This window comes from Trichosurus vulpecula, chromosome 3 (genome assembly GCF_011100635.1).
Source record: "Trichosurus vulpecula isolate mTriVul1 chromosome 3, mTriVul1.pri, whole genome shotgun sequence".
Taxonomy (NCBI): Eukaryota; Metazoa; Chordata; class Mammalia; order Diprotodontia; family Phalangeridae; genus Trichosurus; species Trichosurus vulpecula.
The window spans coordinates 114,168,360-114,187,216 of NC_050575.1; the positions used below are offsets into that span (position 1 = coordinate 114,168,360).

Genomic DNA, 18,857 nt, shown 5'->3' on the forward strand with positions numbered 1-18,857 from the left:
GTATGGGCAGGGAAATCAACATAAAGTCCTGCTAAAATTCTGCCTAAAAGGATAAATTTCTGAGCTTAGTTTTTTACTCTCAGCTACCTAATTCCAAAATGCCCTATGTCTCATCTCAGGACGTTGAAGTCACCTTTTTGCTTTAAGACCTGGCTCAAAGAATAAATTCTTTCCTAATTCTCCTGGTCATAAATGACCCCTCATTCCTTAGGTATTACATAGCACTTTGTATCTTTCTTTAATAAATGACATTTATATAATATCTTAAGGTTTACAATATGTTTTGTCTATATTCTCATTTCAGAGAATTTCTGGAAGGAACCCTAGAGATCTAATTCAACCCCCTTCCTTTTACATTGAAGAACTTGAAGCCCCCAGAATAACACACTCAAGGTCATACAGGTAAAGCAGCAGAGCTGGAAATTCAAACATAGGTTTTTCTGACTCCAAATTCATGCACTATTTGCAATAATGCATTGCCTACACATAACCCTTTAAAGGAATACAAATATCATTATTTCTATTTTATAGATCAGGGCTGTCCAACTTTAGGTTTTTATTGAAACAACAGACAACATATTTTGATTTGCCATTTTAGAGAGAGCTCTGCAGTAGCTCAGCTTCCTTTACTAAAGCATTTATGTAAATTTCTATGCTTGTAGGCAGACCGCATTTTGGACAGCTCTGTTATAGATGAAGAAACTGAGATCCAAAAAAAGTTCAGGTGAATTACCCTAAGGTCAGACTAGTAAATCATGAACTTGGGACTCAAGCCCAACCTTTCTATTACGCTACAATGCCTGATATGGTACGATCTCCTTATATTCTGCATTATAGTTATAGGTGTAACATAAATACCCTTTGTTGTTGTTGTTCAATCATTTCAGTCATGACCCCATATGGAGTTTTCTTGGCAAAGATAATGGAATGGTTTGCCATTTCCTCCTTCAGCTCATTTTACAGATGAGAACTGAAGCAAATAAGGGCTAAGTGACTTGCCCAGAGAAACACAGCCAATAACATCTGAAGCCAGATTTGAACTCGGGAAGATCAGTCTTTCTAACTTCAGGCCCTAACTTCCACTGCCCCACCTAGCTTCCCTTGAATAATACTCTCTACAATAGTGTAAATGCCATGAGCAGAGATCTTATCTTGGTTGCCTTGCCCAACCTAGGGCCCTGTATATACCAGACATTTAAAATAACAAATGACTATGAAACATATGATTGATTGCAGCTTTGAGATGCTATGACAGGTGTTTGCATGTTGTCTTCCCCATCAGACATGTGAGTTCCTTGAAAGGACTATCTTCCCTTTTTTTGTAACCCCATCACTTAGCACAGTGCTTGGTACATAAATGGTTCTTAATAAATGTTTGCTGATTGAGTATTCTTAAAGGCTTCTTATTACCCAAAGTGGCCTGAAGTTGGATGCCTCCCCTCCCCTCTGAGGTTTAGACCAAAGAATGGCTAGGAAAACACATGGGAAAAATAAATTTTCAGAAAATAAATTCTGCCAAATCAAAGCCTAACTGTGCTTCTTTTCCACAAGCCAGCAACGGAACTGCAAACTTGAGAGTTGTAAAACTACCCCAAACCAAGTATGGGGGGAAAAAATTATATATATTATTATATTATTATATATATATAATTATACACACACACACACACACACACACACACACACACATATATATGATAACCAGTTGATTTAAAGGAAAGCTGTAATAAAAAAGTAATTCTTAAATAAAAACAAAAAACCTACGTTTGGACCCACAATTTAACAAACTAGAAACAGAGCTAATCAACTCAAAAATCAAATTTTAGATTTTCTTAAACTACTAAAATCTATTTTTAAAAGACAGCAAATTTAGGGGCAGCTGGGTGGTGAAGTGAGTAGAGCACTGGCCCTGGAATCAGGAGGACCTGAGTTCAAATCCAGCCCCAGACACTTGACACATGTACTAGCTATGTGACCTTGGGCAAGTCACTTAAGCCCAATTGCCCTGCCCCCCCCCCCCAAAAAGATAGCAAATTTACAAATCATAGACCATGTCTTATTTAAAAGAGTGCCTAGTACACTGCATATTATCATGTAGGTTTGTTGAATAGGAATATAAGAGTGAATGGCAGAGTGGAACTTGGGCAGGGACCTATTGTGGTCCAATCTATGAGCTTCAGAGTGAAGGAATCTAGACAGATGGAATCTAGCCAAGTTAAGTGGGCAGCTTCTGGCCATCAAAATTTACCTTCTTCTGGAGAGGAGAAAAAGGAGAGAGAGGGAAAGAGGGAGAGGTGAGTTACTCAACTAGCTGGATTCCCATTCAGGCAGCTTAGTCTACTTGCAGGTTGTGTTTGTCCTTCATTTTCAAAGAGGCTGTATCTTGGGCCCTCCTGGCTCAGAACGTCAATGGTAACTGTTTCTCTTAGAACAGCAACCCTGAGGGTCTTCCCCTCCCAGCTTGATTTTTTTTTTTTCGAATTAAAGGGGCCATCCCTTGACTTACTTCTTAAAGAGGCCTATTCACTGAAAGGGCAGTTACCTCCCTCTTAAGTGAGTATGTGAAAAGGCCTGAATCCAAAAGGGCCAGGGTCTTCCACGGCATCCTGGGTCATCTCCAGTCATCCTGATGAATATCTGGTCACTAGATCCAGATGGCTCTGAAGGAGAAAATGAGGCTGGTGACCTTGCACAGCCCTCCCTCACTCAAATCAAAGTCAACTGCAAGTCATGTCATCATTTCCCTGATGCCATGGTCCTCTTTGAAAGTGAAGGACAAACACAATGGTGGAGGGGCTGCGGAAAGTAGGCACATAAATGAAATGGTTGGTAGAGCCATGAATTGGTACAACCAATTGGCAATTTGGAAGGCAATTTGGAATTATGAGAAAAGAGCAACTAAATGTCCCTATCATTTAACCCAGAGATTCTACTGTACCTAACTCAGGGAAGTCAATGACAAAAAAGGTTTGCAAAGATATAAAAATGTTTACAGTGGCAATTCTGTGGTACCAAGGAACCAGCAGATTAAGATGCTCACTGACTGAAGATAACTAGACAAGCCATGGAACACAAATGTAATTAAATATTACTGTGTGGCTCAAAATGAATACAAAGAAGCATTGAAAGACATAAAAACTGATGCAAAATGAAGTAGGCTTAGTAAAGCAACATAATCTTTAAGTATAACAATGTAAATGGAAAAAAAATTGAGAGCTAATGCTTTCACACACAGAAAGAGTTAATGCTCAGAAATTATAATAACCAAAGAAGAGCTATGAAAAGACACCTCTTTCTATTTCTTTGCAGAGGTGGGGCTGAGTGTGAACCTGTGTATATAATACCAGACTTTTTCAATATTGGTCAATTTCAATAAACTTTTAAAAAATTATTATAAAGGATGACTTCCTTGAAGGCAGTAAGGGGAAAAAACCGGCAGGATATATAGATGACATGAAAACAAAAATACATTATTAAATTTACCTTTAAAAAATAATAGGAATAAACTCAATTCCTAATGTGGCTGAATGGGTTAGCAATTTTCCATTCAATCATATGCTGGTAGGCATCAATGTACGAAAGCCCCTAGAGCAAATCCTTGTACCTCCCTAGGTCAAAAAACATACCCAGAGAACAACCCAAATGATCACCTTCAAACTACTTGATAAACTATGTTGATATTTGGTGACTCTGTACTCTTATGGAGCAATTAGATGATATGGGGACAAGGTGGAATAATTTGTTAACTTAAGCAGTTTAAAATTTTTATCCTTATGATCAAGCATGTATATGACTGATTAAGTTTTCTGAGGAATGGGAGGGAGAAAGAAAACATTTTCTGCACTTTAATTAGATCACCAGTACAAGATCCAGGTTTGCTGAATGTTAAATGTCAACCTTCACTAAGACTTTTCAAGGATAATCAGTGGCACTTTTTAAAAGAAAAAAGGTCTTTATTCTTTCTTTCCTAGCAAAGTCTGTCAAAAATGGGGAAGTTTTTATAATTTGGGGGGTGAGTTGCTATTTCAGTTACTTCTGTAATTTTATATCATCAGTACCTATAATGACCTATCCTTAGTAATTAGTTTCTTAAGCTTTTATTAGGTATCAATTATGTGTAGAGCACTGTACTTAGTACTAGAGAAGATGCAAAGATTAGGAACCCACATGGAGTTTATGGTCTAGTTATGGGATGACAAGCACAGATAACACCAGGACACAATTTACATGTTAAATGTACTACAGAGTTGCAAAATAAACTGGGTCTGAGGGAGACTTGTGAAGTACCAAAGGGAGATTCATGGGGGGGGGGAGAGACATTTGGGTTGGGGCTTTAAAGGATAGGTAGAAATTAGTAGGTGAAGGGAGGAGAGAAAGCATTTCAGGTATAGGCAACAGTAGAACAAAAGCAGAGGTGGGAGAGCACATAGGATGATTGGAAGCCTTGCACTGGAACAGTTTTGCTGAAGCATCCAGCGTATGCATGGAGGTGGGGTGGGTAGATTGGTTAAGTAATATGAAATAGTACTGGAAAGTAAGATGACATTAATCAGAGGTTCCCAAAGTGGGCAATATCATCCCCCTGGGGGACTATAAAATGATCCAAGGGGTTGGTAGTAGTCTCACGTGTAATTGGGGGGATGTTGAGTTAAAATAAGGGGGGAGTGGAAGCCAAGGAAAAAGAAAAATTTTAAAAACCGTTCGTACATGTTTCATCTGTTATGTAACAGAGTTCAAGTCTTAGTGATCACATTATTTTACAAATAAACACACAAAATGCGAGTTATAATGGGATCAGTGGTCAAGTCTGCCAACAGGTCTTAACAAGCAAGTGTTGGCAGGTAAGACTATTGTGCATTGTTGGGAAGTCCAGAATGCACTGGGTGGAATATGTCAGTGTAATGACTTGTTTACAATACAATAGGGATACATGACCCACTACTGGGTCATCAAAATTTCAATGCAGGAAAAAACCCACAAATTTACAATAAATTATTAAATTTAAGATACATCATTTTAAAAATATGTATTTCATATTTTTTTGAAATGACACAAATTCAAAAAATCGTTAAAGGATTAAGGAAAGCAGATTTCCAGGGGGTGCTAAGTAAATTTTTTTAAAAATGGGCTGGAAAGCCAAACAAATTTGGGAACATCTGAACTAGACTGTGAATGGCACTGAACACTGGGCAAAGGAGTGGAAACTTTCATCAGGAGCTAACTATTTCCATCAGTAGCAAATGATATTCTCATCTGTAAGTGATTATTTGGTTAATGGTTAAGTGGGAAGATGTGCTTGAAACACCAAAAATTTGCCACAGATCACATTTGAAGTTTACTGATTGGCCAAGAGGGAAACTAAGAATGCAATCCAGATAAATAAAATATGCCTTGAATATGCCTGGCTAGCCAAATTCCAAATGGGGGAAGTAGAAGCTGGGAGATCTGGGGAGAAGGCCACCTGATCTGATTTGGAACAGGCTATTTTGAGGATTATGTGTATGTAGTGGTCATGGTGGTGGTAGGAATCATGACTGAATAGAATCAGGGAAATGTTAGTCAGGATTGTTTAGGAAGCTTGCCAACACCTAGTGTGACTGAGTACGTCTTTTACGTGCCTTTCTGGTTACCAAAAATATATGTTTTCAGTAACTATTCTTTCTCTCTAATACAACTGGGGGGGGGAGGGAGGGTAAGCATACCTAAGATCTGGCATGTTTGGGAGGAGAAAAAAGAGTTCAGGAGCAAGTGCTAATGAGAGCTAATGTATCCAGATACAGGAATAAAGTACCATCATTTCGGAATTCAAGGGCAATCATAACAGTGAAGCAAAACACTGAGAACTGCTCAATCAAACTAGAAATGGTGATTTTCAGAAAGAGCACAGTAAATTAATACTAGATCAAGGAAAAAGATCCCCAAGAGTTCATTCAAGGAAACAGCTAACACTGCTGAGGTTCAAGGGCCCATAGCCTTGGATGGTAATCCTCACTAATACTGTAGTGGCCTTGGAGATTCACTCTACCCAAGATTATCAGTCCCTTTCACAGCCATGCTCAATCACTAATGTACTAACTACCCCCTATAATGTTAGTAGATCTCTGAATTATGCATCGAGAGGGTAATTTTGGAGTCTTAACTGCTTACTATGTCTCCTCCCTAAGCTTCTCTCAAGATTGATAGTCTCTTGAAGAATGTCATAATTGTTTCTAAACATTGCCCATCTTAGGATCTAAATAAGCATGGAGCCCAACAGCCACTGAATAGTAAAAATCCTTGCAATTTGTTGAAGGAATTATTTCACACCTACCCTTTCTCAGGTATGTGATCATCACATTGACTTTTAAGCTTAGTCTAGACATACCGCTACTAAATTATAGTTTCTTCTGTGTGACATCAATTTGGAGGCAACAGCTACAAAAGATTAATTTGGAAGGACAACTTAGCCAAAAGGAAAATGTATTAAGGACCTCTAAGTCTTTTAGTCAAACATCTTTTCTTCTTTCTTTCAATTTCAAATGACTTTTCCTTATCTCAACAAATTTACTAGGAGGAATCTTGACCCATAATATTCTCACTTCCTAATTTAATACAGTACCACCCGCACAAGGATGATCTGTGGTATACTAGAAAATACATTAGACCTAGAGTCAGACCTGAATTCTTGTCATAGCTCTAGCTAAGGGACCATGGATAAGTCCTTTTACTAGGAATCATTACATTCTCTAAGACCTCTATAAGTTTGATTTTTAAATACTTTGGGAAAGGTGGAGGGGAGGAGAAACAGACCTCAATTATTGCCAACTCCTATTTGACGACTGGTGAATGTTTTATTTAAATCTTCTATCCTCAAATTTCATTATTTTGGGTTACTTTACAACTAGGTCAAAAGACAAAACAAAACTAAAAAAGTAATTAGATAAAAGCCAATAGTTCTGCCCACTCTCCCCATTATTTGATAATAGTTCTGGAAATGCTAGCAATGGAAACAAGACAAAGAAATTAAAGGCATAAAAATAGGTAAAGAGGTGATAAAACTACTTGCTAATGATATGATAGTTTGCTTGGAAAGTTCTAGGGAATCAGCAAAGATACTACTTGAGACAACAGCTTCATTAAAGTTGCAAGCAACAAAATAAATCCTCAAAAATCAACATCATCTATGTAATCAACAGCAGTAATACAAAGAGAAATCCCATTCCAAGTAATAACAAAAAACATAAAATATCTGAGGATCAAACTATCAAAGCACACAAGACATACATAAATTCAATTACAAAGTGCTCCTTAAAAAAAAGAACAAATTAAATAGCTGGAGGAATATTCAATGCTCATGGCTAAGCAGTGCCAACATAATAAAAATGACAAAATTAATTTACAATTTAAATATATGCCAATCAAATTATGAAGGGGATACTTTATTGAACTTGATAAAATAATAACAAAATTCACTTGGAAAAAAAATCTAGACTATCAAGAAAAATGAAGAAAGAAGTAGGGATGAAAGGGGAATAATACATCCAAATTTCAAACTATATTATACAGCAGCAGTCATCAAAACTTCTGGTATTGGTTAAAAAACCAAGAGATGCATCAATGGAACAAACTAGACAAGGAGAATATGAAAGAATAGAATTCAATAACCCAGTGTCTGATGAAGTGGAAAATGCAAAATTACCTAGGAAAAAACTCCTTATATAATTAAAAACTACTGAGAAAACTGGAAAGTGGTTTAGCAGAAACTAGGTTTGGTTCAACATTTATACCATATTCTACAACACATTCTAAATGGATATAAAAGATTAATATTAGAGATTAGACCATAGAAAAATTAGAAGGGAAACAAATTATTTCTCTCACAGTTATAAGTAGGAGATGTATTCTTAACCAACCAGGAAAGAGGCAATGGTAAAAGATAAGAGATCCCTTTGGTCACTTGAAAATAAAAAGTTTCTTGCCAGACAAAATTAATGCACCTAGGATAAGAAAAGAAGTAGCTGATTGGGGGGAAATCTTTGTAGCAAATCTCTTTGATATATGTTATATATTAAGATATATTAACACTTAGTGAACATATATAACACTAATAGCCATTCCCCAAGAAATAAGTGGCCAAAGGATATGACCACTTCTCAAAAGAAGAATTACAAGTATTTACAACTACATGAATGTTCTGAATCATTATAGTAAGATAAACACAAACCAAAACAATCCTGAGATTTCATTTCACACCCTCAAAATTGGCAAAAACGACCAAACATAGCAATGGTCAATGCTGAAGACGATGTGGACTGACAGGTACACTAATACATGGTGGTGTCCATGGACTATAGACATGGACATGGACTATGAAATGGTATAACCATTTCAGAAAACAATTTGGAATTACACGAAAAAAGTGACTAAAATGTCCATATCCTTTGAACCAGAGACTCCATTACTGGACTTATACTCCAAAGGCAGCCATCAATAAGAAGAAAGCCCTCATATACTCCAAAATATTTATAGTAGCATTTTTTTTGTGGTAGCTAAGAATTTGAAACAAAGTAGGTGTCCATCAACTAGGGAATGGTTAAACAAATTGTGGTATATGAATGTAATGGAATATTACTGTGCTGTAAGAAATGAGGTGCGATGAAAACAGAGAAGCATGGAAAGATTTATATGGATCAGTGCAGGGTAAAGTAAGCAGAGTCAAGAAAACAACATATACAGTAACAACAATATAAATAGGACTACTCACCAAAAAAATCAAAAGTTAATGCAAAAGAAATTTTTTTTTTTACAAAAATCAAGCAGGACTCAAATGAAGAAATATGAGGACACCTCAGCCTCCCCCCACCCTCTAATGGAGGTAGGAAGTCCACAGGTGTTACATATTGCACATTTTCAGACTTCAATGTATTTATCAGTTGCGCTAATTTTTTTTTCCTCTCTAAAAATACTATTTATAGTAATATGGGATGACTCCCTGGGAGGGGAAAAGGGAGACAGACATGCTTTGGATAACTATGATGATGTAAGAAATAAAAGATATCAATTTTAAAAAACCAACAGGTCAATTTGCCTCATGAGGGTACAGAAAAACGTAAATTGCCAAAATTCCACTTATTACCTTAGAACTTCTGCCTGTATACATAGATCTACACATTTACGTTAAGAAATTATATTTCAAGGGGACAGCTAGGTGGCGCAGGAAGTAGAGCACTGGCCCTGGAGTCAGGAGGACCTGAGTTCAAATCTAGCCTCAGACACTTGACACACTCACTAGCTCTGTGACCTTGCGCAAGTCACTTAACCCCAATTGCCCTGCCTTCCTCCCTCTAAATAAATAAATGAAAGAAATTATAATTCTTAAGATTTATAGCATGAGTTGAAAAGGATCTTTAAAAACCATCTAGTCCAACCTCCTCATTTTGCAAGTCAGGTAACAGACCCAGAGAAAGGTTATGACTTAGCTTAAGTAAAATTATGTGAAGATTGGGCAGAGAACTTCAAAACAGGTCTAACTCCTAGCCCAGAGCTCTTCCCTATTCATTATCCAGAGCACTATTTCCTTTTACTTTTTTCCACTTCTCTCCCAAAATTTGGCATATACTAGGTAAAGTAAAAAATAAAAGTTTTCCAAATAGCAAAACATTAATATTTTTCATAATTGAAAAATTAGGATTGCAACACAGTATAAAACCTCAGAAAGCAGGACAGACGTTTGAGATCTACTCTCAAATTCAACCACCAAATAAAGTACTCTCGATAGACCATTGCTTCTTCACCTCCAAAATACAAAATTAATGAAGTACTTCTATGACCTGGCACAATTCACTTAAACCTTTCTTGGCCTCTGTTTCTCCACCTGTAAAATAAGAGGATTAACCAGATGATCTCTATGGTCTCTTCCAACTCTAAATTCTATAACCACAAGAATTTTGGGAGAAATAATTGATACAGGAAAAGCTGAACTCTTTCAAGGAAAGACTTTGTTTTTACAAGAAAATTAAAGTCTATGGTCTAACGAACAAACTGGGTACATACACTGACAGCACAGCGCCTTGGTTAAGATTATTAGAAAGTTATGTAGCACAACAGATAAGAGTGCTAGGCATGGAGGCAGGAAGAGCTCAATATGGCCCCCCACACACTTACTTGTGTGACCCTGGGAAAGTCACTTAACCTCTGTGTGCCTCAGATGTAAAATGGGGATAAGCAATCTACCTCACACATAGTATTATATAAATGGTCTCTCCTCTTCCCTAAGATGCTTAACAAATGTTCTTTGAAGACTGAATTTGCAAATTACTTTGGATTTACAGATTTTAAACAAATTCTTAATTATCATCTGCAAACCTACCCCCCAGTTAATGTATTAAATTGTCATGACTACACAGAATTTTACTTTCACAATAAACTCCAACAACCTTTGGAAGCATGAGAAATAACATTCAGAAACCAAGAGTAATCCAAATTTAACTCAATATAACCGAATATCCTACAAAAGAGTATGTTCCAACCCCTCTCCTTCACACTTCTATACCAACATAATCTTCTCAATGTACTGGTATTATCCTTGTTAAGAAACACACACACACACACACACCCCTTCAAAAACTCTCTACTGCCTGACAAAGTCCAAACTCTTCTTCCTGACTTTCCGGCCCTTCAGTCTCTCTCTTTAATTGTCTTTTCAACTTTATAATACTTCATTCCCTACTGACTAAACTGATCAATGTTTCATCTTAGCCATGTTCTTGCCCTCCTCTGTCTCAAACATACTTCACCCTCTCCCACCGCCTCAACTATACCTGCTGAAATCCTTCCTTTCAGGACCCAGTTCAGATGTCACCTCTCTAGCTTAATGCGATCTTGCCCTCCTGAAATCTATGTCTCACATCACTATCTGGACCTTTCCCTTGCAATAAGTTAAAAACGTGTATAAATTTCTTAACAGCAAGGGCTGTGCTTTTTTTAAAGTCAATCTATCCCAGCATTAAGTTCCACAACTTTCGCAAAGTGCTTCCCATTTGTCAAACTGAACTAACATCCAACTATATAAATCTTCCTATTCAATGTTTAGCTCAAAATTCTCCAGATACACCCCTCTCAAAACTGTCTTTAGATGGGGGGGAGGGGAGGAAAGGAGTGAAATAAGGAGAATTCGATAAGTCTAATAGGCAGGGCTTCCTGGTTTACTCATCTGAATTGGATTAGCTGGACAGCTACAGTATTATGAAAATCAGCTTATTAAAAAAAAAAAGTAAGAATTGTAAAGCAGATGTTATTTCCACTTAATACATATTGAGTTATAAAAACAGAGAGAGCAAGTAATAAGACAGGTTCCAACCCTGGGGAGTTTATGGCCTAAGAGCACTAACAAAGTACAGTAAACAAGAAGGCAGAGTGGTGGATCCTCTCAGAGGATAGGGCAGGCAGATGAGACAAACATTAATGCACAAATAATTCTACCTCAAGAGACCAAAGCATTTAACCAGCCACACAATACACCAGAACCTCCCAAGTTTTGTTCCTTGAGATCCCAAGATATAAAAGATTTCTGATCCTGGTACAAGGTCACCCATGAATGCAGAGGGTGTTTTTTTTTTAAACCACATCAGAGGTGAGGTATTCTAGCCATTTTAAGAGATGCTCACCATTTGACAAAATAAGAGAAATCTTTTAAGCAGTTCAAAGCCCACTGCCCTAGTCTAGGCTTTCTGTTTATCAAGAAATCTCATTAAAAAGACTCCCGTAAATGGAAATGACAATTAAGTCTAAAGATTTGTCTTAGTCCTGAATCATCTCCTTTGTAACCATCTGCCTTCACTGATAGTAGCCTCAGTTTAATGAATTAATAAAGGTCATGGAACTTTTAAATTTTAAATTACAAATACCCACATGTACACAAAGCAAATTGATACTGAAACAGGAAACACTTCAGAAGGTGTCCAAGTTTCTGCATTGTAGAAAGAGCCTTAAGAGTCAGTCTACAAAGTTCGGCTCAAGTCCTACTCACTGAGTATGATGAAAACCTTAGGTAAGTCATTTCACCTTTCTAGTGTTGATCTATAAAAGGCGAGGATTGGACCATATGCGCTCTAAGGTCACTCCCAATTCTGATGTTCATCTAGACCCTAACTCCCACAATTTCTCTCACATTAAAAACTGGAAGGGACCTAGAGATCTCCTCATCAAACCATTTCATTTTATAGATGAAGAAACTGAAGACTAGAAAGGTAAAATGACTCACCTTTTGAGCCTGTGCCATTCATTTGGTAAACCCTACAATTGTCATAGGTTCAATGGCTAAAAATGTTTATGGCAAATCCCTGTGTATTGTGATTTACTAGGCAAATTCATAGAATATTTACATATATCTAAGAATTTTTCTGCAATTTCTCCTTTACTTGAATAATATGACTTATATTTTAAGAACAAATGTCTCAATGTTTGAAGATATATAATAAGTATTAAAGTTGTATTGCTGGGGAGCTATTTTAGCAACTAAAAAATACTGCTATAAACATACAAAAAAATCTGAATAGCCTATCAGTGTACATAATTATAATTTCAGAGAACTCACAATATTTGCCTTTCTCAACAAATATCTAAGAAAATCTATCAGGAAATCACCAAAACAAGAAAGTTGTAAAAAACAGACAAATACCTTCAAGAGTTTCTAGGAACACACAATTCTAAAACCGTATAACGAACATCTTTAATCTAAGCTGTTAACCTTTACTTCAGAAAAGGCATCAATATTTTCCTTCACAGAGAAAGAATATTAACATGGTTGTTTAAAAAAAAAAGCTTGCCCACCATAGCAACAGTTACTAGGTAAGTACCTTATGTGTAGGATCCTAGAGAAAGCATTGAAATGCCATTCCTAGCAGCACCCTTCAATACTGTGAATCTTTCACCCTCAAACTTTTTTTTAAGGCCTAACAATCTTTGATATCTAGACCATGGGAAAATGACTACTCAACAGAGAAATCTGCTAGAATCTACCCTAGGGAATACAAACTATAGGGAGAAAAACAATCACTCCGTATCCATAATCTAACTCAAATCCTTCCTTTAGTGGTAATTTTGTCTTAATAACCCTGGAGAAATTTCTTCCTTATTTGAAAGTCTAGTTGGCCCACATTTTCCACTACTAAGCACAGCCAAGTAATAAAATGCTTTGTACTTTTGTAGCCTCATCTATCACAAGCACTCAAAAGCAGTATTAATTCACTCTAAATACTCCTGAGAAACAAAGATGGTAAACAACTTACTCAAGGTCATCCAGGAAACCAATGACAGGCCAGTAACCAAAAACCTAGAACTTCTCATTTGAACCTTATTGTCAAAAGAGGGCTGAGCACTTATACAGTACTAGGTCAAGTCATACCAGTTAACTTGTGAACTGTGTGCTCATGTGCATATACACACATTGCCTTGGGACCACAGTGCAAATGTGGTGGAAAGCATGTTGGGAATGGGAGTAAAGAAAGCCTGGTTCTAATCCCTTATCTGCCACTAACTAGCTATGGGACCTTGGGGAAGTCTCTCACTCATTTTCTTAAATCTATAAAATGAGGGAAGTAAATAAGCTATCTAAGGTCTGTTAAGTTCTATAATTCTTTGCTTCTATGAAGTTGTAAACAAAGAGAACATTACCTCCCTCTCCAATTACACATGTAAGACAGAAATTCCCAAAGAAAAACCCTTAAGGATTATCTAGTGGCAGGGGTTCTTAACCTGAGGTCACCGAACTAGATTTTTAAAACATTCTGACAACTTTATTTCAATTTAATTCATTTCCTTTGTAATCCCATGTATTCTATTTTATGCATTTAAAAATCATTATTCTGGGAGTTCATAGGCTTCACCAGACTGCCAAAAGGTCCATCAGTCCACCCTGCTCCACCATGTTAAGAACACTTGATCTAGTAAGATGACAAAACTGGGGCCTGAAGAAGTAAAGTGACTTGCTGAAGGTCACAGTGACTTCTGACTCCCATTCCAAGTATTTTTTCAGTTAGTTACTTCCTCTCCTACAGCCCATTTTACTCAAGCCCAAACTCCCTCTTGTCACATTTTCCTATCTTAAAAAAACTCATTACTTATTTTACACTTGATTCTATAGAAGCTGGTTAAATTAAAACTAAAAGGAATTTCTCCAAACACTAAATACAACATTCTGCAGGTCTCAGGCCTGACTCCTAAACCTTGAAATGAAGGTGACAGATAAAATCCATGGGCTTTTTCTTAAACACCAGTAAATAGCCTTGAGACCTCAATGCAAATGGTGTGGGTGAAAGGCACAATCTCCAGAGGTTTACCAAATTGGAAAATACTATCACTGTACAGTCCTTATTTCTAAAAAGCATAAGCTCCCAAAAGGGTGATGCACTGAACTGTACGCTTGACCTTGCTGATGACACATTTCTATTGGGCGATGTAAATCAATGGGGACAAAATGACAACATCTCTATAAGTTTCATGTTAAACATATAATTTTTTCCCCCCAGGAAGTCTATTATAGTAGGCAGAATAAGAAAAAAAAACTATTTCTGAAAGTTCTATCAGAACAGAACTAAACTTTTATTCTGCCACATGTTGATGGTCTTTCTTTCCACCTTTGAACTGTTGTACAAACATCAAAGAGCAGAGACTGTGTCATTCAAGCAGAATATTTACGGGTCAAAAGGAAGTTTTCCCAATGCTACTCAAGCATCTGTGAGCCAGGCACCTCAGAAAAGTAATCTTTTGCTGCCTTTGTTCTTTAGAAAGTTATTCCCAACAAACTCTTATTTTTTTTTTTAGCTCTTATCTACTAAAGACTTTAAGATGACTTCTCAAAGGAATTCGTTCTTTAGTTAAAAGGAATATAAAAGGAAAAGGCAGGATATTATGTTAAACGTTCAAACATGGAGGCAAAAGTGAAAGGAAGGATTTATTCTGGAAGGTAGTGGGTAGCAAAAGGGAGAACTAAAAATATCCTTGTGGAGAGGCAGTTAGTTACCAGCTGTTATCAGCCCCTAAGAAACAACCATTGCCCATAAATGAATCCCTTTTTCAACTTTGGGCCTCTTTCCTTCCCCACCATAAGTCCTATACTAAAAGAACCTAAACTAGGATTATTTGTGACCTTGGGTAAAATCGGTTGCCCTCAGTGTTAATTTCTTTATCTGTAAAAAGGACTAAGTTAAATTATTTCCAACATTTTAAATTTTATTTCAAAATTTTGTTTTTAAGATGACTTGTTCCAGTGTAATTTGACTCTTTACTCAGCTGAGCAAACAGAAAAAGTAACAGGCAATTTGTTTTCCAAGTCAATATTTTACTACCCATCCCAGCCCCTCCCCAACAAAGGATTATGAAGCCAAATCACCAAATTTGGAACAAGGCAAATCAATCCAGGTAAGCTGAAGGTGCAATTCTGGAATGGAGAAGAGCAACAGCTACAAGTTCTTGGAGGTGTTTACAAGGACACTGGAGTCCAGGCCAAATTTTAACATTCAGCCCCAGGTCAGACTTGCCTGTCAAGTCAACTGACTTAAGAACAAACAGGTCATACAGCAAGTAGAAAAAAACATTTGGAAGTCTTGGTTCTTCTCAGGTTCTTGGTCTCCAATTTTATCCAAATGTAGGCTAAACCTATGAATTATTCATCTATTAGTCCCATAAAATAAGGAAGTTAATCCCACTGAAAATATTTCCTATTTTTAATGTTTGGGCCACCTGTTTCTTTCATTTTTTTCTTTTCTACAGGTCTATCTTTCCTAATACCTAAGAAAGCAACTCCATTTGACTGAACACAGTCCCCAAGCACATAAGAGTACATCCTATAGAAGCTCCTCCCTACTGTCTAAATCCCATCATTTTTCTAGCCAAGAAATTGCTGATCCTGTTCCATCCCCTCCCCCTACACACTCCACAAAACCTTAACTTAACCCCTATCCTTCACATGTTCATCAGTAACCACCTTTGCAACTCTAACCCTCGATACCGTCAGAGGCCACCAGAGCTATTCTGAATAGACCCCTCTCCCTTATCTTTCCGGGCCCAAACCCAGTCTCCAAATCATCTCTCAAACTACAACCCCACCCATCTTTCCTAGTCCCTCCCCACCAGGGTCCCCTACCCTCGACAGACCCCACCCTGGACTTCCCTCCAACCTAACCCTCTGCTTTCGAGCGGGCAGTAACCCCACCTCAAAGGTCCCCCTAGGAGCCCCCTCCCTCCTCCACTTCCAGCAACACCACACCCCCCCCACCTCCCTCGTCAGCCGCCCCTACCTCCCGCCCCACCCTTGTCTCCTCCCCTTTCCTTCCAGGCGGTCCCCCCTCCCAGCCTCTCCACCTCGAGGGGCTCCCCAGCCCCCTCCCACCCCACCCCAACATAGTTCCAGATTTCCCCTTTCGCTTTCCTGGAAGGCTGCTCCCCGGCCCCTGGGATGTCCCCGTCCGCCGCCCCGGCCCCTGCTGGCCCCCTGAGAGGCGGCCCCAAAGGCTGCTGGACACCCCCCCCCCGCCGGCTCGAGGGGGGGGGGAGCAGGGTTAAGGCGGCAGGCCGTCTATGAGCAATTCGGAAGGGCCAGCTGAGGAGCGGATTCCGTTCCCCCAATTCAGACCCACACTCCCAACCCCTCCGCTCTCTCACTCCGCTTTACCTGTGGTGGTGGCGGCGGCGGCGGCGGCCGCTCTCCCCTCTCCTCACACAGACAATATGGCGGCGGCGGAGGAGGAGACACACGGCTGGGCCGCCAGCCGCAGGGACCAGAGCGAGGCTGCAGCCACCGCTGCCGGAAGCGGAACCCCGCCCCTTCCAAGCCGCCCGCCCTCCTGCAGAGAGGCGGGGAGGCGGGGTGGGACCGCTTCCGGCTCCGCCCCTAGTTGAGGCTAAGTGGACGCTGCCATGTTGGGTCATACTATATATTGTTTCGGGGGGGGTGGGGTCCGTGCTCCCAGACGACACAGCGAAACAAGAGAAGTACTCAGCGTTAAGAATGAGAAGGACGTATATGAAACTAGTTTACGTTGTTTTCTTTATAATGTTCCCCGAACAGTGCATAAGAGGGTGATCAAGTCAAGTTCCCTCTCCCTTGTCCTTGTCCTTGGTTCGGCCTAAACTAAGATGGTGGAGGTCACTACGGCTTCCTCCCATACTCAAATCAGCTGCGGAAACTCATCCAAGCCCGCCCCCTTAGGAAAGAGCTTCGCGACCTCCACAGTTTATGGCAAAGCATTCTGGGAGTTGTAGTCTTCCCCCTCCTCCTTGGGAAGCGTTAGGGTTAGGTTTAAGGTTCATGTGCTGCTCTCCGTTTCAAAACTTCCTGCTCTCTGGGAGAGGGTGCAAAACGTTGTGAGGGTAAAGGTTAGGGTGAATGACGTCTCTGGCCCTGTGCTGACGTCACGATTTGGGCGACGCGCTGTATCCTCTCCTGACACTTCCTAGGGTTGTCACTGTGGGGCTGGCAGGTGTGAAGGCAAGAAGGCGCCGCTGTCGCCCGGGGGTTATTTAGGGACCTGAAAACTTCTCGGTAGAGGAAGGAACGATCTAGGGAATTTGGTGCTGGCTTTTTACCGCTTTCCCACTAGTGGGATGCGCCTTGTCTTGGTCAGTTCGGCAAACATCTAACACTTTTCTGTGATCTGAGTGAGCTCCGTGCTGGCTATGGGGCGATGTAGGTTTAGATATGTCCTGATCCCTGCCCTCATGGAGCTCACAGTCCAGCCCAGGTAGTTAACTAATAACAAGTAAAAGATGATAAATGCAGGAGAGGCCCCGATTGTAATAACTCACACTGATTCATTATCTCCTCTCTGGTATTTCATGATTCTGCTCTCTCCTGGTTCTCTTCCTACATGTCTAAGTGTGCCTTCCAAGTCTTCCTTGCTGGATCTTCTTCCAATTCAAACTGGAGGTGCCATAGACACTTCCAACTCAACAAGTCAAAAACACAGCTCATGTTTCTACCTAAATCCTCTTCTCTTCCCAGTTTCCCTATTTCCATCCAAGCCACTACCATCCTTCCCTTCTTCTCCTCATGAGCACTCATCCCATAAATCCAATCTGTTGCCAAGTTGCCATTTCTACCTTCACAACATCTTTCCTAGAAGTCCCCTTCTCTCCACCCACATAGCTGCCAATCTGGCAAATGCCCTCATCATCTTGAGTTGGAGTTTCTATTGTTTCAGTCATGTCTGACTCTTTGTGACCCTGTTTGGGGTTGCCTTGGCAAAGACACTGGACTGGTTTGCCATTTCTTTCTCCAGCTCATTTTATAGATGAGGAAACTGAGGCAAAGAGGGTTAAATGACTTGCCCCAGGGTCACACAGCTAGAAAAGTGTCTGAGGCTGGATTTGAGCTCCAGTCTTCCTGACTCCAGGCCTGGTGCTCTATCAACTGCATCACCTAACTTCTCTAGTTGCTCATCATCTCATGGTTGGACAAATGAAATAGCCTTCTGCCTCCAGTCTCTCCTGACAGCAATCTATTTTCTACTCATATGCCAAAGAGATCTTCCTATGGTGTAGGTTTAACCATGTTACACAAACCCCTGCCCCCCACCCCACTCTATAAATTCCATTAGTTCCCTATTATCTCCAAATATAAATCAAACATAAAATCCTGTTTGACATTTAAAAGCCTTTATGGCATGGCGCCTTCCCACCTTACCTTGCCAGTCTTGCATTTAATTCCCCTCCACTTATTATAGACACTGGCCTTCTTTTCATTCTTCTATCTCTCTGCCTTTTCACTGGCTACCCCCCATGCTGGGAATGCTGTCTCTTCATATCTAACCCCTGGCTTCCCTGATTTCTTTCAAAACTCAGCTCAAATCCCATCTTCTGCCAGAGGCCTAAGAAAGTCC

At 39.4% G+C, this 18,857-nt stretch overlaps 1 protein-coding gene across 2 annotated transcripts in view; it reads right to left on the reverse strand.

The window, feature by feature from the left end:
• CSNK2A1 (casein kinase 2 alpha 1) overlaps nucleotides 1–16,848 on the reverse strand; it is a 56,791-nt gene extending 39,943 nt beyond the window's left edge. The window contains exon 1 of one of the 2 annotated variants that reach the window (XM_036749097.1): nucleotides 16,652–16,848. The gene's annotated coding sequence lies outside the window, so the exon portion shown is untranslated. The remainder of the gene's footprint in view (nucleotides 1–16,651) is intronic. The other variant, XM_036749098.1, reaches the window with a different exon arrangement.
• Nucleotides 16,849–18,857: the final 2,009 nt, after the last annotated feature.